The sequence below is a fragment of the Anas platyrhynchos genome, chromosome 12, assembly GCF_047663525.1.
Source record: "Anas platyrhynchos isolate ZD024472 breed Pekin duck chromosome 12, IASCAAS_PekinDuck_T2T, whole genome shotgun sequence".
NCBI lineage: Eukaryota > Metazoa > Chordata > Aves > Anseriformes > Anatidae > Anas > Anas platyrhynchos.
This window is the reverse complement of record NC_092598.1, coordinates 20,967,501-20,989,982: the sequence shown is the minus strand read 5'-3', so window position 1 is coordinate 20,989,982 and position 22,482 is coordinate 20,967,501. Positions and strand designations below refer to the sequence as shown.

General features: G+C 35.2%; 1 long non-coding RNA gene across 1 annotated transcript in view; it reads left to right on the top strand.

Annotated features, from left to right (window-relative positions):
• Positions 1-10,233: 10,233 nt before the first annotated feature.
• LOC140003490 (uncharacterized) overlaps positions 10,234-22,482 on the top strand; it is a 31,050-nt gene continuing 18,801 nt past the window's right edge. The window contains exons 1-3 of the long non-coding RNA XR_011812263.1: positions 10,234-10,490; positions 18,881-19,019; positions 21,412-21,576. This is a non-coding gene — a long non-coding RNA (uncharacterized lncRNA). The remainder of the gene's footprint in view (positions 10,491-18,880; positions 19,020-21,411; positions 21,577-22,482) is intronic.

The window sequence follows — 22,482 nt, the reverse complement described above, 5'->3', positions numbered from 1 at the left end:
TTAGACATTGGAACAGGCTGCCCAGGGAGGTGGTGGAGTCACCATCCCTGGAAGTCTTTAAAAGACGTTGAGATGTAGAGCTTAGGGATATGGTTTAGTGGGAACTGTTAGTGTTAGGTTAGAGGTTGGACTCGATGATCTTGAGGTCTCTTCCAACCTAGAAATTCTGTGATTCTGTGATTCTGTGGAAAACAAGTCTTACGAGGAGCGGCTGAGAGAGCTGGGGTTGTTCAGCCTGGGGAAGAGGATGCTCAGGGGCAACCTTATTGCTCTCTATAGATACCTTAAAGGAGGCTGTAGTGAGGTGGGGGTTGGTCTGTTCTCCCACATACCTGGTGACAGGACGAGGGGGAATGGGCTAAAGTTGTGCCAGGGGAGTTTTAGGTTGGATATTAGGAAGAACTTCTTTACTGAAAGTATTGTTAGGCATTGGAATAGGCATTGGAATGGGCTGCCCAGGGTCGTGGTTGAGTCACCATCCCTGGAGGTCTTTAAAAGACATTTAGATGTAGAGCTCAGTGATATGGTTTAGTGGAGGACTGGTTAGTGTTAGGTCAGAGGTTGGACTAGATGATCTTGGAGGTCTCTTCCAACCTAGATGATTCTCTGATTCTGTGAATATTCTACAGCATGTAAAAAATAACATAAAATTACATAATAAAAAACTACATATCACACCGAAGTAAGAAGATGTGTGCAAGTTAAATCTTCGTACATTCTGATTCCTGAAGTCTTGATTTTTCCACCTTAGTATTACCTTAACATGAACAAAGATTTTCTTTTATTGACAGTGGTTTTTGTTTTTAATGAAAGTGATGCTGTTATTCATATTTAGGATTTGGGCCTGCATAAATACTAATACTTATTAAATACTAATATTTAAGGTAAAATAGCTCAATGCCCAATCTGCTGCCCAAAGGTAGCAGACCTACATGCCAAGCACTTCATATTGTGGTTTTAATTTCTTTATTCAAGTCAAGGAAATTGCAATAACTTCTGCCAGATTTAGGTAATCCAGCTGTCCAGAAATAAGGATTAATCCATAGGAAGAATATTCAGATGCTTGTGCAGTAACAGTACTTTTAGCAGGATTGTTGCACTTCTTGTTTTTGCTGTGTGAATCTGTAGAATTAGCTTCTGGTTTTAAATATATCTGTTTTGCTCCTAAGAGGGAGCTAAATTTATTTCCTCCCCAGTTAGTCCTTACATTTGAAGCAGTTTTCCCTTCATTTCCACTGTGGACACTGGTGGAAACTAGGGCACCCACTCTCTCTGGACCTTTTCTCCAGGGGGAGATTAAAAAAAGAAAAAAGAGGGAAACAAAACCAAAAAGGCAGAAAAACTGTATGAAGTTTTACACTTATAGCTAAAGGCAGATGTTTCCTTCTTGAGTTCTTAAAATCTGAGATGAGCCCTTTCCTTCTTAGCTCAAAGGTTACGTGGAAAGTGGCAAAGAAACAAATGACACACTTCTGTAACCCTTCACTTTCATTAGAAGAGTTCTTGCATTTTGTAATGTTCTATGGAAATGGTTGCTGCTCAAAGAGATTAGCTCCCTAGAATAGCAGCTTTGTGTGGAATTGATCAGTAGATAGACCTGGATTAATTCTCTGTGTATAATATAATGGTATGGGGGGGGAGGGGGGGGGAGGTGAAGGGGAGGGGGATGAGGGCATTGGAGCCACAGAATCTGAAGTGTGGAAGTGTGATTGCCAGTGGGATATAAATAGTGCCTAACATCAATCTAGGTTTTTAGGTAAGTGCAATGCTTTGCACTATATCTCCAGAATTAGGGGGAATGGATCATTGCCCTTCTCGTTTAGCAAGAGCAACTCAAATCACCTAAATCTTAATCTATACATTTTCCATAGCTTCTTTCATTATATTATCATGATGTTGGTGTGTAATTTCTTCTCTTCAACAGCTTTTTCTGTAAACCATTTTTATGGATTGAAATCTTATCATCATTTTCTACTGACAAACTATATCAAGAAATCTGTTTCAATTGCCGTTTGTAGCAGCAAGATGTACTTGAGCTTGAAAATATTGTTTCCATTCTAACTTTTGTCAACAGTGAACAATAAAGTCTTTTGAGTGAGATTTTCAAGATGCACACTTTATTAGCCAAAATGGTGTCTTTTGTGGGACAAAAAGGTAAACAATGTGTATTTTTGAAAATGCTAATATGATTTATTGCAATATGTTGTGGCTTCACAAGACCTTACTTCAGTGATTACCATACAGCCTCCAGAAAGCAACATCCTGTGCACAGCACAAGACCTCTTTCCCGAGTAAACTAATGACATACCTCTTGGCAACTTTCCAGCTAATAGCCTGCTCCAGATGGCTTTGCTTACAACTTCTAAGATGCAGAGGAACAGGCAGCAATTGCCTTATTCTGTCTGTCAAATATGCATTTTGGTAGGTTGGGATGAGGTAAAAATAAATCAAAATTAATGAGCATATACTGAGGTCATACATGGAGCTGTTTCACCTTGGAGGTGGACTCATCTACTATCAAGGTCAGCGTGGGAATTCCACATAATACCTTGTGGCATGGTAGGCTTAGTTTTTCACATGGCCTTTCCATCAGGAAAATGACCACTCTGTAAGAGAAGTGGTGCCTTTTGGCAAAAACAAACAAACAAAATTTAGTCCCCCCCCAAACAAACAAACAAACCAAAAAAGTGTCCTAGCAGGCTGAATAGGGTATTTACTGATTATCCAAGTGGTCAACTACATAAATGCATTTAACAATTTGGATTTTCCTGCTTGTTCTTTCCTTGAATATTGTAAATAAAGATATATCAGCAATTCATGAAAGTTAGGCTCAAAGAAGTATTGTGAATTTGTTGTGTGGAAAACAGTGGCATAATTGAGATTGTCCATTTCATGGGAAGAGTCACAATATGTGTAAATATGTTGAATTTACTATCTTTTATTCTCTATGTTTTCGTTGTACTCAGTACACGTCATTTTATTGGTTGGTCAGAAGCCCCCAGAATAGCAGTAATTAATCATTAATGATACTGAATATTAGCTGAGAATAGCTCTTACTTCTGTTGACAGGCATATTTTGTTTTCCTTCTTTTTTTTTTTTTTTTTTTTTAACTTTATGGAATATGAAGTACTGCTCTCAATTTGTTACAAAAAGGAGAGAGATACAGAGATAAACTGAAATCATGGGAAAGTTACTGTAAGCAATTCAGATCAAATGTTTAATTGGTATACATTAGCCTTGCTGTATGTTTTGTTTGCAGTTTTAACTATCTTGATGAAGATCAGTTTTTTTCTCTCTCAACCAGTGATTTGAGGTTATTTTTTTTTCACTTCAGATGTTTTTTTCCTTTTTGTTCTAGATGACTGTCTGAAAGACTCACAACTGTATCTGCCTTGGGGGACATCCATTTTTTTTTAATAGCCAGTCCAAAAAAAAAATAAAAAATCCAGGGATACATCAAAGAAGGATTATACTACATTTTCAGATTATATAAGCAACTACCTGACTAAATAAAGTATACAGGTAATATCCATTGCAACATATATTTTAAGATCTTACATTTGAATATTTCCACAGAAGTTGGTGGCAGTGCTGTAAAAGAAATTACACTGAAATCGGAATTTTACAGTGGAACCAAATTCTAAAGATTTTTATTTCGGTCATTCTGTAAATTATTTTCATCTACAGAAATGACAGTCATGGCTATTTTTGTTGGAAACTCTACACTTATGTGTCCTGCAATTTACACAGCCAATATATTCAACTCTTTTGAGTATCATAGTTCAACTTGATATTCACCTATCAATTTAAAATGTGAACTTACTTAATTTCATTCAGTAAATTGGCTCAGTCATTTAGGTTGAGGAAGGATAGTTTAACATTTCTAAATATTAGTAAAGCTATAGTAATTTAGTAATTATTGTTTAGATCTACTATTTTCAAACAGCAGAAAGAAAGTTGAATGAGATTTGTGGATATATGTGTTACTGTGCACGTACATATGAATGTTTCACACGTGTGCTCTTGTACACACAGTAAGTGGTATCTTAAATGTAGTAAATAATGAGAACAGGAGCAGGATAATGAAAGTGCATTTACATTGGTGAAATATGTTTTCTGTGTTTTAATTTTTCTTAATTTGGTCATTATTATATATGTTTCTCTGGTCTTTTGCATCTTGGAAGACTAAATGTGACTAGAAATTTAAATTGCATTGGATAAATTATTAACTTATTAGAGATCACAATTTACAAATTAATTTCTCACATGCCTCCATAATTTTTCACTTTGTGATTACAAATGGGGCCTATGTGAAAAATCGGAGACATATAAGATAAGTTGCAAAACTATGTGACAAGTGTACTTATCATGCACCTTTTGGCAGGCTTACCTCCTCTCTGCTTGCTCATCTATCTCTCTAGGGACTTATTCTAATGCTCTAAACCAATGAACATAGTCAATCAATCACTGCAATTTTAAAATTAAACTCTTCTAGTTTGGTTGCCAAATATGCAATTAACTTGTCCAGTGTCAGTCCTGCCAATTTTCTGTGCAGAATTTGGCTATTGTATGGTTGCTAGCTTTCTAATGCTAGAAGACGGCGATTCTTAACGTTCCAAAGGAATGTGGAATTTGCTTTCTTACACATCTCCTACAAGATCTTATGCACATTGAATGAGACATCTATGTGAGTGCCTACTTCAGAGCTAGCTCTGTGTGTAGTGAAGCTTTTCTTCTAGGGATCACAAAAATTTCTAAATGTTAAAAATGTATTTTACGTGTCCATAATACAATTTGCAAAAGTTGATCACTAAAGAGCATTCTAAGGTGTTTTCAGAGGCAATTTTCTAAAACAAAATTTCAACTTTTAAAAACAGCAGGTAAGCAAAATACATTGCAATTGATTTCACATAATGAATGAAGTGTATTTTCAATTTTATTACATCTTATTCAAAGTGGTAAAAAAACCTTTTTGTTGTACATATCCCAAAAAAACTTCCTCAACTGCAGCATGAAGTGTTCCTAGAAATGGGAAAAGGTAAGGAGAAAATCTTTGTAAAAGTAATTGAAGCCAATTGATATTTTTAAATATTACCGATATTCCAGGTGGAATATATATATATATATTATTATATAAATTCAAGTATAATATAGTATGTTAACATATTATATAGTTAATATCATATATGAAGTGTATGTAATGTATACATACATTACATATTATATTTAAGTATATTTTATGACGTCATGTAAGAGAACCTAGCTATTAGAGTAACTTTTTTTTTTTTTTCAGTGGAGAAAGAAATGCTAAAGTTCTTGTAAAACTGATCAGAGTTGAAGTTTGTCATTTCATTTACATAATCTTTTTTTCTCTATGGGGAGAAGTGATTCTTTCATTTCTTTGTACTCTCTGGATAGTGGAACCAGATGAGAAAAATGCTTGTTTTGGCACTTCCCCAAAGAGAAATATAGATTTTGATGTTGGTGAAGATGACTTCAGCAAATAGCGGACATAAAAAGCTAGCATTTCATGCAAGTTCATAAGATGAAACTACAGAATAGAATAACTTTTATGAAGAAAGTCTATGTCTTACTTGGTAAATAGGTCCCTGTGCTACCATAATAATGCCCAGTTCTACAACTACAAACACTTATTTGTTCAAAGTGAATATTAACATTGTAATTTACTATCTAATTACAATTTTATAGTAATAACTGAAAATGTGTTCTTAAAAAGCATAGCATTCATTGCCTCACGCTGTTATTAGCAGTGTAGTGTGTGATTTTTGTCAATACACTGGCATCAAAGAGATTTCTTAAATCTTGACTTGGATTTTAGCAATTTACACACTCAATGCTTTTTTTAAATTTTATTTATTTATTTATTTGGAAAGGCACTATTAGTGATTCTATATTTCAGTTACATTTTTGCTGATGAATAATTATTTTTAATGGAGGCAGGCTTAAACCCAATGAACAATCATTTTACCATCAAGCCTTATTCATATAAAAGGTCTATGCATTTTATTTATCTAAAAATTAGCTTGACTAATTTGCAATGTTCCAAAGGAATGGGTTAATTTTGTAAAAGACTGCTATTTTTATCAAGTAATCTGAGAGACCTTTAATTTAATTGGCAGATCTAAAACACATTTAAAAAAAAAAAAAAAGCTATATTAATATTTAGAAATAAAATGTTATTGAAGTGCTTACTTGCTAGTGAAAATTACTAGAAGATGTGATTTTGAAAGAGAAAATTGTTCTGAATTAACTGAAAAAATGTTTTAATAGTAATATCAGTTGCACCTCTTTTTAAAATTGTATTGCCTTAATCATAATTTATATAAACAGCAAAATTTTCAGACAAGATCTGAATTCTATTAATTTCCATTTATTGAAGTTGATATAAATTACTGTTGTATCAAGTTGTATTCATAACAGCTATTAACAATTAAAAATAATATTTATAATTATGGCACGATAGCAAGACAGACTGAGAAATAACTGATAACTATCAGGGCGTAAAAATCTTAGAGCATCTCAAATAAAATTATGTGGTGGTTGTCAATAGATGTGTCTCTTTTAATAGCCAGTTTAACAAATTATACCAAGATGTTTATTGTATTAAAGATATACTAGCCCTGATATTTCTTCACGCATATGCATTTTGTGTGTGACTACTTACATATCTCAATATTTAATAGATAATGTTGTGGGTTTGATAGGGCATTTTTCTCTGGTAAGCAGAAGAAATCACAGTTTTGCAATTTACAACTTAATTTATTTTATGAAGCTCAAGATGACATCATGACTCAGCAGTCAATTATAATTTCATATTCAATACCTATTTATTGTGAGTTCCACTAACTGAGATGTTGATGCTGAGAAGTAGTTTAGCAATTTCTGCTTGGCACAGACCAAAGTGATAGTTTTTATCCATTGTTTGTGGATAAAACAGTATCAAAAATCAATCTGTTTTGTGCTGTTTACAGAACAAAATTCGCCATTTCTTCATTTTGTCAATAAGTTTCAAATTTAAATTTCCTCAAAACACCCAAGTGTATGTTTTTAGTGATTTTACCCTTAGGAATCTTCTCCACTGGTCTTGCTCCTGAGGGAAAACTGAAGGAGCAGTCTGAGCATTGTTTCTGATCTTGTTGTCATTTATGCCATCACAAGATGAAAGGATCTAGAGTGGAAGAAAGCAAGCAGTGGATGGGGAATGGCTGATATTTTATTGATTTTGTTGCTTTGCTAAATTGATTGTTTTCTTGCTAAGGAAAAGACATACCAGTCTTTATTGTTATAATCTGATATTGTTATAATCTGATAAATATTGTTATAATCTGATTGTTATAATCTGATGTTGTTATAATCTGTTTTACTGCATAATCTGTTTTACTGCATAATTTTGCTAGTCATAAAAGGCTTTATTTAATGTAGGGTTTGATATCTTGTGCATACATTGGGTACAGCTGTATTTTGATGATTTTCTGGTAGCTTCTGTGCTAAAACTGCTGCGTGCTTCTGAGGGCTGTATTGGGTCTGGCTGGAATGTTAACTTTCCCAGCAGCAGCCCATACAGTGCCGTACTCTGTACTTGTAGCTGGAACAGCAGTGTTATCACACCAGTGTTGTGTCTACTGGTGAGCAGCAGTGGCACAGTATTAGGCCTTTCTCTACCCCTCCTAGGGGGTGGGCAAAAGGTGAGGAGAGAAACATCACTAGGGCAGCTGGCCTAAACCAATCAAAGGGATATTCCATACCATGTGATGTCACACTCAGCAATAAAAGGTGGAAACAGGAAGAAGAGGGGAGGGGTGGGCTCTCGTTTGGAAGACGTCGGTCCTCCTCTCGAACACCGGCTGCGTGCGTTGAGGCCTTGCTTCAAGGACGTGGTCAATCATCGCTCATTTGTGGGAAGTAGAGAGTAATTTCTTTCCTCTGCACTTCCATATAGCCTTCATTTATTTTGTTTGTTTGTTTTCCTCCCTTCTTTTTATTTTCCTTTTTTCCCCTCCCTTTCCCCTTTCTCTTTTTATTTTCCCCTTAGTTAAATTGTTAGTTCATGGTAGTCTTTATTTAATTATTATAATTATTTCCCTTTAATTAAATTATCCTTATCTCAACCCGTGAGTTGTTCTTTGCTTTACTTCTCCCCCTCCTCATCTAAAGGAGGGGGAGTGAGAGAGCGGTTGTGGGGTTTAGCTGCCCAGTACGGTAAAACCACCACAGGGCTGGGATGCTGTCATGTTGAGGAGCACATTGATAATGGGTAAAATTGAGAATTTTAAAATCTGTGATTTTCTTGTGGGAGAGAAGAGTTTATGAATTGAAGTTTGAGGTTAACGCTGAATTTGTGCCACCTTCAAGAGAGTTCTTGTCCTTGTGATCTGGGTTGGAATCTGGGCATCCTTGGCATGCTCTCTGTTCTGTGCTATGTCAACATCCCAGAGTAATGTAAGGGTCGCTTGGAATTACCAATATAAAGCAATTAAAATTTTCCTTAGCTTCCCAGAAGCTTGCATTTTGGATGACTGATCTGATTTTTCATGATCTAAAAGAAAGTGTTTTGAAAAGTGATTATTTTAGTTATAAATATTATTATTGGTGATGATTACTTGCATCCCATTGTTTCCTACTACCATACAGCACTGGGTGGGGGAAGTGATGTATGTCTTCTTAGCAGTTTTCCTCAGGAATTTGAGGAAGTAAATTTTACCTATGTATCTTAATATCTTCATTTTTGTGTGTTGTGCATTTTACTGGTTTGCTATGTGAGAAAACTTCAAGATAAAATTAATTTTAAAACTTTATCAGCTTTGGGATGTGTTATATAAATGTATTAGAGTTGTATATTTTGTACATAAAACATTGAATAGGGTGAGAAAGACTATAAGCAAACAGCTATGCACGGAAAAACAAGGCTAAGCAGTGATATTTCCAGGTGTTATTATCTTTGTAATTCCGACATGCCTTATGAAAACATTGCTGATCTTTATTCTTAGCCTACAAGCCCAAACTAGTCAATTTGGATGTGTCTTTGATTTCAGTCAAATGTGAATTACTTGTATGCTAACATGTTCACCTTGTCCACTGTCATCTAATGCCGCCTGGCAATATCTGCGATTTTATTGAAATATTGTTCAGTAGAATGAGACTGAACTAAAATGAATGCAAACATTAAAAGTACAAATTCACATGCACAAAAGCTTATGTGAATTTACAGGCAACATTGCCTAGACAAGCAGATTTTAAGCTATCAGAAGATGTGGGGTTAAACCTCATGAAATTATGCATGGAACCGACTGAGTTGGATGAAGTGTTTTAAGACTGAGCAAAGTTGGTGTCTGTGTAGCCTGATAGATGTAAGCTGGTAGCATTGTCACTGGAGAGGGCTACAGGTGGCACTGGGGTAAGCAAGCAGCTTGGAGGCTATTCAGAAGGGTTTTCAAGGAGATTTTTTCAATATTAGGAGAATAAATTCACTAAAAAGAACAAAACCAAGTGAAGCTCCTGTGCCACGTGTGGAAGTGGGGCTTTGTGTCTGGGGCAATGTGCTATTCAAAAATTACTAAAGAATTGTGGGGAAGGCCTCCTGGGAAAGTTAATGTATGAGAGTCTACTGATAATCCTGCTATTTTAGGGGATAAAAAATTTAGTTGCAGCGAAAAGTTGTGCTGTATCTCATTCCTCAGAGGGACTTTATGTCTATGAAAATAATGCTAAGACTGCTGCAGTCATTAGAGAGACATCATCATTTTGCTCGTAAAGTCATCTCTTCTGTCGAAAGTATTTTGTCACAGGCTAGAGATGGCTCCTTTCAGTGCCAAAAAGCCACTTTAAAAGATTGACAAGAGAGATTAAAGAGGATAGGGAAACTTGGAAGAAGTTCCTTTAACCTTTTAATATGGTGCCATTTTGGCAACAGTGACTCTGTGTTGGGATTAGTTAGGGACCCTGTATCTCTGGATTTGTTTTCCTTTTCTGTTTTTTTTTGTTTTGTTTTGTTTCTTTCCATTTGGGGTATCAATTAACAGCAATTTCAGTAGGGCAGTAAAGCAAGAGAGTAAACAGTAAATAAGCAGCCAGCAAAATTAAAAACAGTAATGAGCTTTATAAATACGGGGGTGTTATAGAGCTTGAAATGCATTTATTTTGGAGCTTTGCATGTTCTGGGAAAACATAATGACTTTGTGAATATATTGTCTCATTTTACATCTACAGATTCCATTTATTGGCCCTGGAGGCTGACAAGGAACCAACACCTGTGCCCAAATATTTTTCGAAACTTGGCAGCAACAGGCATGTTCATTATGCAGCAGAGTTCTGGTTCCAAGTGTGCTTAAAGCATGAGAGTGGCAGACATCTTCCTTGCGAGGAAAAACAGGTTAAGTAGCAAAACAACTGGTGCAGCGGAATCATTCAGTCTTCATGAAAACTTGTGCTTCTGTGACTATGCATCACTAAGTGCAAACTGAAATTTGTGGTAAGTTTGTTTTGACAACTTAATAATGGGCATTGGAGATCTTATTAGAATTGTGAAATCTCAAGATGCTTAGTTTCTGTGTGTCAGTTAAAACAGTAAGTAAATTAAAGCTCATAGCATCTTTTAACATGGATCTCAGCTACAAATAGTATTTGCACTTTGGGATAGAAAAGCATATATAAAGATTTCTGGTCTTTGAGTTTAATGGAGAAAGGCAAAACAATAAAGATGTGTTCCCCATTAAATACAGTTTGTGATTACTTGGAAACATCTAAAACATAGTTAAATGAAAACTTAAGCAAGATTAAACATCTGTGCATTCCCTGGGGTTTGGCAAAGGGCTGGTTAGTGTTTTACCTAGCAGTAAGTTCAAGGTTGATTACTTTAGCTAAATGTCATGTTTTCCTTAAAATAGCATTTTACATAAGTGAAAATCCTGGTCTGTAGTGTCACTTCCATGGTTTCTGTGTGGCCATTTCTACAACAAGGATAGAATTTCATTAAAGTAAGGCCTGAAGCGTACACAGATGGATTTTATTTTTAAATAGGACTTTCTATATAGATTATAAGAGGAAAGTTTTGTGAATATGGTATTTCAGGAGCACTAGGAAGCAATTAGGATCATCCATTTACTGAATTTTGGTGGTCAGAAAGGCATTAGCTAGGATCAGGCTTTCTCATTCATCATACCCTTTTACTTATGAATGAACAAGGTGATACGGTGTCTTGCAAATTCTCAGATATCGTTATATAATATAATTGAGTTTGTGGGAGGCTATGGAAGGCAATTTCCAATTACTGTTGTATATAGGAAACATTGGTTTTAAAATAGTGAGGTTAAGTGTGACACAGCAAATGAAATGCAATAGGGTCATTTGTATGTGTGGTGTACTGAGACCATGGTTATTTCTGTGTGCATGTGTATATGCAGCAGGAGGGAACAGTTTTGTGTATTGAAAACTTGAACTGCTCATGACAGTAAGAAAGGCATTTGGCCTCTTAAGATAGAATTCTTGATGCCAAGATCACTGGGTTCACATTACTAGCCAGATGATTTTGGAAGTATGCCAAGAAACTAAAAGCAGTTGATAAACCCCAGAAAAGTAGTAAATCAAAAGCTAGAAAGCTTTTGAAAATTTTAAGAAGCTGAGGTGTACACAGGGATGATCATATAATTCTGAAAAAGAGCTTGGTTACGTCACAGAGAGTTACGTGCCAGCATGCTAATGGTCAAACCCTAAGACCTTTGCACTTTGCTTCTAATGAGTGCCTCATAAGTTTGAACGTTTATATATGAACATTATGATCATCATCAAGATGATGAGTTTAAAACCCTAACTCTGTTGGTTTTATGTGTGTGTATGTGTATCCTTTAACCTAGACTCTCTATTGGTGGGATTATGAAAACTCACATGAATGAGTTTTCGCAGACTCGGTTGCAACTTTCATACAACAGGTTATACAGATATTATAACACATTTGCTACATCATTGGTCAAAATGAGTTTAGCTGTGTTTATATATACACTGCTGCATAAACTAGAGCTCACTTTCACATTATATTATATTGTCTAGTAAAGAATAGGGAATTTAATGGTGCACTGTTTTTCTGTACCAAACAAGCAATAGACAAATCTCAGATTCTCTTTTCCACTGCTTTGCACTTCATTGGCGAGCACTGTCTGTCTGATACTGAGTTGTTCTTCAGTTATTCCTTAAGAGGCAGGACTCCCACATGGCACTATGTTGCACATTCTGGCAGCACAAACATTCTTGCTGAACCTTTTCAGGAAAAGGAGCATGAGAAACTTTCTATAGGCTTTATGTGCATCTTGAATATATGTTCTTAAACTCTTTCCCTTACAGTTTTACTAATACCCTTCTGTCTCATTTCGTCTGTTTGCACAGCTTGTAATAATACAACACATTCATTGCTTCATTGCCTAGCCTATCCTGTGTCCTTTCTTTTCCCTATATTACTGTGAACTCTTACTTGGCATTACAGGTAAGTGTTTGAATAATTTCAAGAAAATTGGTAATCCCAGTGATACCAAAAGCACTATTAGTATGCAGTTAGTATGCGCATACCCAAGTACCCAGCTGAGTTGTAGCTTATACATTCTGAAATATGGACGGTCTTGCAAAATCCATTGATTTCAACCCACATCAGTTGAACTGTTCCAATTTTGAGTAACGAGATTTGTGACCAGGCTCCATAAGAAAGCAGGTTTAAGTTACCTGATATAATAGCAGATCTCAGAAAGTGCATGAAAAAATGGTTGCACATTGGCAAATTAATGTTAATAAATAGCAATTCAGACTGTAAACCATGAGAAATGCCACAGCAGTCATCACAGCTGGCATGCGAATGGCTTTTCATGTCTGTGCACTTCTAATTTATCAGTTGTTCCCTGACATTGAAATCAGTTAAACAGATATATGTTTTATTATTACATATGCAGAACTGCATTTAAAGAACATCTTAAAGTTGCTAAGTTGGTAACTTCAAGCTTCAAAGTTAAGAAATGACGGAATTAATTTAGTAACATTAATTCATCTCCCTTGTGTATTGAGTATACTTAGAGTGATACAATGCTAGCTACATTCTCAGAGCACTATTTCTTTCTGATGGAGCAAACCTGATTTGGCATGTAACATCAATTATTTTTCATTGTTTGAAGTTTTCTTGTTTGTTGTTAGTTTCGTTTTTTGTTTTGTTTTGCCTTTGTTGTGTAAGGTGTGATCTCAGGCCGTATTTCCTGTATACTATTCATATCCTGCTTTGAAAACAGTAATCGTTCTTACTGAACTTTTTCAGTAGTGTTCATTGTGCATCACAAATATGTATTATAGTATTTCCTTGAAATGATGAACTGCATGTAATTTTAATATATCAAGCTGTGACCTAAATGCAACCAAATCCAAAGTTTCAACTGTTTTTCCTTGCCCGGTATGATACACTGTGATCAGACTAACTGCTTATATTTGCGGTAAAAAGCACAATTATAGCCTGAAGTTTCTGGAACGCATGAACTACTGAATTTGTCTCTTACTCCAAATTTCCATGCTCATTCCCTCTGTTTCCACCTCAGCTGCTTCCAAGCATGGTCTCACTGTGCTGTATTTCATGTAATTCCTTCTCTCAGTCTCTAGCAATCCATCTGTAATGTCCTATTTTCTTCACAGCAGCTAGCCTGGTCTTGCCATTTTTTCCACACCTTTCAAGGCATAAGAGGAGGTTACCAATAACATACTGAGGTGCATAGTGACAAAACAGAGATAATGCTCAAATTGAAATGGGAGGATCTGCCTCGATATGAGGGGAAAAAGTCACTGAGACACTAGTGAAGTTTTGGGACAAAGGTCCAGAGTGTACTGTCTCCAGCTTTTGGAAGCTTTCAAGACCCAGTCAGGTGAAGTCTTGAGAAACTGGATCTGAGTTCTGGGCTGACCCTGCTTTGAGCAAGATATTGAACTAGAGACCCACCAAGGTCCCTTCCAACTTGAGTGATGCCATGATTCTGTGACAACATTGCTGGAACTCTGTGCTCTAGCTCTGTAAGTTGCTACTAAGTATGGGAGAATCAGCTCAGTGCCTTATTTTTTTTTTTCCCTCTTTTTTCTTCTCCAAGTTTGGACTTGCCAAATTTTAAGGCAGAATTTTTAGAAAGGTAGGATACCCCTCAAACTTTTTCTTTCAGGTACTTTCCCTCTTTGACTATTCAACCTACCTCCCTGCCTCTATGTTTTATACCTTTGCCCTCAAGTTTGGTAACACAAAAGTATTTAAAGGAATGAGTTGCCAAAACTTAGTAGCCCTGGCAAAACATCCTGTATTCCCTTTTGGAATGAGCTGTTGGCTGAAACTTTCAGAAAATAGTAATTGTCTGGAAGCAAAAACACAGGAGGGAAAATTGTATCCTAATCTGTTATAGTTGCTTAGAGTAAAGGGCAAATGAAAACAGTGTGTTATAATTAGAAGTATGCACAGCTCCATCTCTGATAAAGCTGATTCAGGGATTCAGCTGTGATCTAAATCTAAGAGATTACTAAGAGATTCCTAGTAACATGAAAGAGAAAATATTTTTTAATCATAGAAGCTAAAGATGTGTTGTGTTAAACCCCCCTGTAAACATGTGCATGTGTGTGTGTATGACTATTTCTCTGCACTCTTGGGTATGCAGGTACCTACCTGGAGAGGTGTGAGGGGAAGCTTTCTCCCCTGGAAATGTAACATTATAAATGAAGCAAACTTAGTGTTTGAAATAAATATTTAGATATAAATATTTGAAACCAGATGTAATGTTAATTGTGAAAACTTTATGCAACACTGTCAAGGTTTTTGACTTACCGTCCTATCTACTAATTTGAAAGATCTTTTTATAATAATTAAGAAGAAATCTGGGATAACATGTTCCTTAATATTATGTTTGTAAGAGATTAATTAAACTAGTCATTTGTTTCAGAATTAGCTAGCAATTATCAAAATGCTAAATGAAGTGGAAAGCCATTGAAAATGGTATTTTAAAAATTATGTATTTTGAATATTTTTTTTCCTTAAGTGGTGCTTCTTGGTGTTTTCCTATTATCAGCAATATAAAATTAATTGAGTTAGGCCACATATTATTGACTACTGTTCATTTTTTTGCTACTATTTATAGCATATACCTTTTTTCATGTCTCAGCTGTGTTTTCTCCTGGGCTCAGAATCAGTAGCAGTAACACTTTTGGTAGTATTATCATAACGCTCTCATTCAGTAAAACTTCATCTATTTCTACATAGATCAAAACTACTAGGTGACAGAGGAGAAAATCTCATGATTTTCTGTAATTAGGATTTGGGTGTTAAATCTGATTTTAAATCTTGTTCCATGCTGGAGGAATCTGAACCTGTTGCTATAGATGTGTTGGTTTTATAAGGAGGGGATTGCTTTTTGGCAGAAACTGAGAAACTGTGTATATGAGTTGGAGAGCAGGGGAGTTGCTGAAAATGTCTTCACTGAGTAAACGTAAAATTCCAAGTGCCACAAACAGAGCTGATTCTGGGTTATTCTGTGAGGGAGAATTTAAAATAAATAAATAAATAAATAAAGGTTGTAAAGCTCACCATGAGTGGTGTGGATAAAGTAACATTATAATGAAAAAAAAAAAGTCAAAATCAGGAGAGGTTACACAGCCAAAAGCCATTTTAATTGTGTAGCTTCATCTTCGTGCCTTTTAAAAATAAAGTGTGTTTCTCTGTTGTCCTCTCTCTAGATCTCAGAGGCTTTTCTTCATAGTAGCTCTGTATTTAGGCAGCTACCTCATCATTATTCATCTAAGTCATCAAAATTTTAAAAAGGACTAAAAACCCTGATGTGTTATAAATAAAATATGGGAAAGAGGACAGTGATAGAATAAGAATTTTATATATTTGAGGGAATACCCACGAGATAGCCCTCACATGATGTTTACAATATTTTATTTTTGTTTACATACTATGAGTGGAGAATAAAACTGAATACGATCAATAGTTAGAACTGAAATTATGTAGATGTTGTGTGGCAGTATATATACTCATTCTTCATTCAAAATTCATGCACTTTGTATTTCCTTCACTGCAATTGCCTCTGTTCCATGGCTTTCCATAGCTGTAAATTAACTCTGTCATAATTACTCTCCTTTTTTTTTTTTTTCTTCTTCTTCCTCAAATGCTAGAATCCTTACTGTAAAGAATCCTTACTGTAAATTGTAATTCTTTTACTTCCAGGGTTGATATTGTGATGTGTCCACTACGCACAATATCTGATGACACACATACCACTTTTTGGAATGGTTTGCTTGTGCGCTCCCCCATTTTTGTTGGTATGGCTGATTCTCTTGGCTCTGAGCCCAGTTTGGTTTAATTTTTGTTTATTCTGTACAGGATTCCAGACTGTGCTTTGACATGGGCACTGTATAAATTAATAAATAAATTCAATATATGCTTGCTTTTAGTGGGTTGCTTGGCACATCTGTTTTTCAGAGGTTTCTAAATCTTCATGACCTGCATATCTATATATCTAGTTACATAGGATTAGGAAGAGTATCATATTTTTGACATGTACAGGGTTTCCCATTAAAAAGTCATCATTTACTAACAGTTACAGTGCTCTGGCATATTGGATACTGCAGTACATCTCAATAGTTGGAATTTAGAATAATGGTTGTATTTAAAGCAGTATGGTAAAGTTGTCTTTAATACTGAAATCTATTGATTTGTACTTGGAATATTTTAAAGGGTCCTTTCTTTTATAATTTCTGTATAAATATATGTATGTTACATCCTATTGAAAAGACTGTATTCCTTCAGTATTGTAAGAGTTTTCACAGGCATAACTGCACAGAACAGTGTTCAACATATGGATTGCTGCCAGATGCACTGCTTTGGCAGAATCTACCAAAAGTAGATTCCTAATGGAAAAAGCAGGGGCATTTCCCATATTAAAAATAAATAAATAATCAATTTTATATGATTATTTATGTCAGGGTAGCAAAGAGCCATTTAAAAAATACTCAGCAAATGTTATGGCATCTGATTAATTCATGCACAGCACTGAAATTAGAAGACTGCCTCTGCACCAGCCAGCAGTTAGAAAATAATGTCAGAGCTTGGTTCTAAAGGAAAGCAGGTAGATTTGGAGATGTGTGGTAGAGCACACAAAAGTATTGTATGATATTGAAGTCAAAGAAGACATTTGTGAGGAAATGGGGAAAACAACAACAACAACAAATACCCAACAGCTTTGTTGAGGTGTTCACAGATTTCTCTACCCATCATGAAGTCTACTTCATAAACTGTACTTCTCACCAAACACAACATTTTTCCAGTTATCTAAACTGAATGAATAAGGTTTATTTGTGAATTGTTGGCCGTAATTTTGTTGCCATAGTTGAAGAGAAGGTGGAAAGAAATGGAGGCAGCAGGGATATTCCATGATATCTTCACAAATACATTCATAAGCAGCGTTCTCTAGTAACTGTAACTTCTGAGATCCAAGTCTTCTAGTGCTCTAGACCTCTGCTGGGATAAAAGATTAATTTGCCTGTATATGACCTATGTAGATGCCAACAAATACCCACCACACCTTTCAAGTTCCCAGTTCTGTGTACTCTAAACAGGTGACAGCCCTGGATATCTCCTGTTCATTTTTGATGTCCTTGAAAAACCTTATTGCCTTTAGCATGGAAAGCCTAAGACAAGGAAAGAAATATTAACAGGGCTTGTCTAAAGAACTATTGGAAAGAGGGTTGTGACATGTGAGCTAGATTCACTTTATGTACACATTGTCCGGGTGCTAGGTCCAAAACTGTACAAAGCACTGCAGCATTGAAGGACACTGCTAAGAACTTTGAAAAGGTCCCCCATCTCTCATATGATCTCATAGCTACCTCGTGGTTAAAGGGAATGCTGTAATGGGAGCAGTGCCACTATTTTGCTGATATTACTTTATGATATATTAATAATAATTATTTTTTACAAATGAGGGTCTGGATGTGTTATCAATACATTGTCCTTACAGAGAGCCGCTAGTGTTTCTGAGAAAACACCTTACAGAGAACACATAAATAAAAAAATGTGTAGGATAATTTCCTTAAAACATGAACTTAATAAAAAATACAAGTAGTTTAAAAGAGAGTAGAAAAAGCACCATGTGAGAAAATACAGTAATGCAATATAGCTTTAATTAGAAAAACAAAACACCCAAAATAACTAATAATAATAACTAATAATAATAATAATAATAATAATAATAAATAATAATAAAACACACACACATACACACACACAACAAAGCTCTTTGTTTACAGAGAGAATACATGGAAATATTTATTTATAAAGCTATTTGAAATTTAAACTCTGGAGGTAACCTAATTAATGGCCACTCAGAAATAAGTAACATGATGATATAAGGGAAGAAGGACAAGAATGGGAGTAGAAATAAAATGGTGCAGTCAAGTAGCTCTTTGAGTGGCAATATCTCCCATTTCTTTCCTAAGCACATCCACACTTAGTTTCCAAGAAAGCAGGAAGGACATGCAGGCAAATTGCCAACCAGATGGTGCAATCGAATACGAAGAATTCATTCAGAAGGGCAGTAAAACACAGACTAAAAAATAATAATAATAATAAAAAAAAACCTTTGCTTTTTGCTAAAAAAACAAAACAAAACAAAAAAAACAAATCAAATCATTTCCTTTCCTGATACAATACAGGCCAAAACTTCCACGGAAAGAATAAATGCTATGTACTCCTGCCTTCTGGTCATCTCTGTGACTTAGATTCAGAAAGACTTCTACTTTTCAGTTCTCATGTGATACTCCCTAAACTAAAGTAATTTATTTGTGTTCCCATTATATGTTTCTTTACAGGTTTTGTAATCCTGCTGTATTGTTGCTCAAATATGTTTCTGCAGAGATATTAATCCTGCTCTCAATTAAATTATTTAAGACTACTTTGAAGGCTACTTTGAAGACTTCTGGAGTTGCTCCTCCTCTTATACAGCATGAAGTAAGTAAAACAGTACTTGCTATCTGAACTTCCACATAATCAATAGATAGGTGCTGTCAGCAAACCTAGGGTCAGCTCAAGGAATTATATTATTTTTCATATCCTGTATTATTTCCAATTTATTATTTAAACTACCCGGTGTTTGCATTTTGTCTTAGGTTCAGCTCTTTTACTTATTACAATCTGTATTTATTTCTGTCATACTTCGGCTCTTTTTAAACAAAGGTTCAGTGTTTAGAAGGTGTGTATGTATAGAAATACACATCCTCACCACTCTGACTTGCTTTTACATTTCATAAAATACATTTAGAGATGTAAATTTTTACCAGAAATAGTTTGTAACTTTTTAAATTTTTGCCTATGGGTAACATAGTTTTCATTATGTGATTGCATGTAACAATTACATTATCTATATTTATTACAATAAATAATTAAAGATTGAGAAATCTAGTTGTAATTAAAGAGATGGAACCATATTCTGGCAAAATTTAGGAATCATCCATCTGTCTTGAAGATTGTCAGCCTTTTTTTTTTTTATTATGTTATATCTATATCTTAATATTCTATAACGTTATGAATATCGATATATTGTTTATGTTTATTCCTCTGAAGAGGTTCAAAATGGGATTTAGTGACAGCATAGTACAGTGTTACCTTCATGAGTCTTTTAAAAACCTGCCACTTTTTTTCTCTGCCCAGTCTTAGCTAGTCTTCGTGTTGCAGTTGACAAGCAAGTTCCTGTGGACTACAAATAAATCCAAAAAGAGAAAAAAAAAAAAAAGGCACAAAGAAGAAAGGTTGTAATTCATTGAAAAAAAAAATTTGTTATGCACTTTATTTTTAATCATTTTGTAGTTTGAGTTATGAAAAGCCATTTTGCCTTTTTTTTATTGTTTTGTTTTGGTGAATTCTAAATCACTTTAGTTGCAGGTATTTTTCAACAGCATCTAAAACCTGGTCTTGATTGTGAAGATCAAAATGTTTGTTCTTTCCTTCTTGGAAATCCCTTCAAGATATAGAGATTTTACTGATGATTTTGACATTGATTGTCATAGAACAAGCTCTGTTGGATTCAGATTATGTTCTCAGTAACACGTGTAACCTTATTTCTCTCCTAGGGTGTTTGAAAAAGCATATTTAAGATCTTACCTCTGATAGCAGGTTAAGCAGATATAGACAATGCTGTAGTTCAGCCTGCTGAGCTTTACTAGTGATGGAGACTTATAGAAGAATAAAAAAAAAAAACGGGGGGGGGGGGGGGAATTGTCAGGGCTTTTGTGAAATTTTCATTGCTTCCAGTGTTTTTGCCTGCAGCTTGAAGAATCTGGTACCGAGTAAAGTGAAATGGAAATGTAGAATGGCAGTTTCCATTCAGTTTCAGAATTTCATGAATCTTTTAAGTTAAGTTAAATCAGCCATTATTTGAGATTTTGTTTAAGTGAGCAGGGAAGGACTTATTTTAATTAAATCAGTTTATGTCTCCAGGTACTGATAGAAGTTTTATTGACTAAGAAGATTTAGTTGGGCAGCCTGGCCTCATAGGCTCACAGTCTATCTAAGCATTATATTTAATAATTTAGAATTAAGCCACTACTGTATGTGCTTTCCTCTTTTTTTTTTTTTCTTACCTCTTATTCCTCTCTCTATTCTACCTCTGCTCTTCTTCCTTACGTGTATCTTTTCTCTTTCCTTCCTTGTTTGGCTTCCAGAAGAAAAAACAAAACAAACAAACAAAACAAAACAAAACAGCAAAAACAAACAAACAAACAAAACCAGCATTTTTCTCACTACTGTAGTGTCTTGCTGTGAACATGTGCCAAAAGGTTTTCTCTTTGCCTATGGCTGAAATGGCCAAGTGCTTCTAGCCACAGTTTCACAAGGTAAGAACAATGTTGACTCTTGCCAAAATTTTCCAGGAGAGGCAAATATGTATGAGATACTCTTTCTTGGCTACAAAAAATGCAGAATGAATGAGCTGGCAACTCATGTATGGACAAACAGAAAAATTTGTTGTTGTGCTTCATGTGGCACTGCTATAATGTCTAGAAAGCCAAGCTGGACAGTTTGAATATCACAAATATCAAGCAGTATCTTGTAATAGGACCTGAAGTGTCCTAAACACCATGGCTTTCTCTTACGTGTTGACTTCATGAGTGTTGGTTGTTGTTACGGAGATCTGACACCATACTTAAATGATTGAAGTTGAGCAATTCCCAGTGACATTGATTTCGATTGAATTTGTTAGCTAGTGCCCAGCAGTAGTCAGAAAAACCACCAAACTGAGTTAGAAGTTATGAGGAAAGAAATAGAAAAAATATGACTGTGTCTGACTAGAGCTCTGTTAAACTCTACATCTTCGGTGCTGTGAGTGATTCTAATGCTCCCATTTCAGAGCATTGAAGAGTGTTAAAGGTGATGATTTATGGAACAGCTTCCACATGATGAAAGAAATATGATCTTCAACCTGCAGAAGAATCAACTGAAGAAGAGTATGATAGAGATCTACAGGACTGGGAAGGCAATGAAAAAGTGGAAAATGACAGTGCACTCCTCACAGGTAAGAACTGGGAATCAAGTGAAATTAACAGGAGGACATTTCAGAAGAAATGAAACAATGTTTTTCCACGCTGAGATACTAAGTAAGTTGAGGACCTGAGGAACTCCGTTTCAGAGGCTGTTAAGGATGCTGAAAGTTGACATAGATTCAAAAGCAAACCAGAGAAGTTCATAGAAGTAGAATCCATTCAAAGCTGTTAAAAACATGCCATCTCTGGATCAGAAAATCTTTGAGCCATAAATGAGTGGAAGCTGGGGAACTATAAATAAGGAAAGTAGCATTTATATATTTACTCCCCAAGGAATCTGACCCAGCACAACCGGTCTTATTTTTTTGAGTTCATTGTAGGTACCACAGTATTTAAAATTAAACATGCTCAAGTTCTGTGCTGGTTCAGTGCCTTTGTTCATAGCATATCTCTTTAGCCTTTGATTTCACTTTGATTTCAGGTTCAGGGTCGTAGGAAATATATCACTCTTTAGGAAAGGCAACAAAAGAAAACATAACTTTTCTTTTTTTTTTGGTGGGCAGTACTCTGCCTTCAGAGTAAATACAAGTTCACCAGCGTGATGTTAATGGACAGCATTGCTGGAACTGTCAGCATTCAGTTGGATAAGACCTGACACTGGGATTTTGACCATTTGTAGTCATTAAAGTTATTACATACCTTTTATAGAATAAAATAGTGGAGATACTAGGCCCTAGTGTCCTGGTCTAATTCCAGTTTATGTGTCTCCTGCAGTTTGACTTGGATCATTTCCTTTTCACCTTATTTTTTCCAGTGTTATGTAAAACAGGGTGTGCTGCTATTTAATGACTACAGTTTATCAAAGAACAGTACTATAAAAGGCTCCATGTGGTAAAAATTTCAGCATAGTTTATTTCTTGTCTAACAACAAATACTGT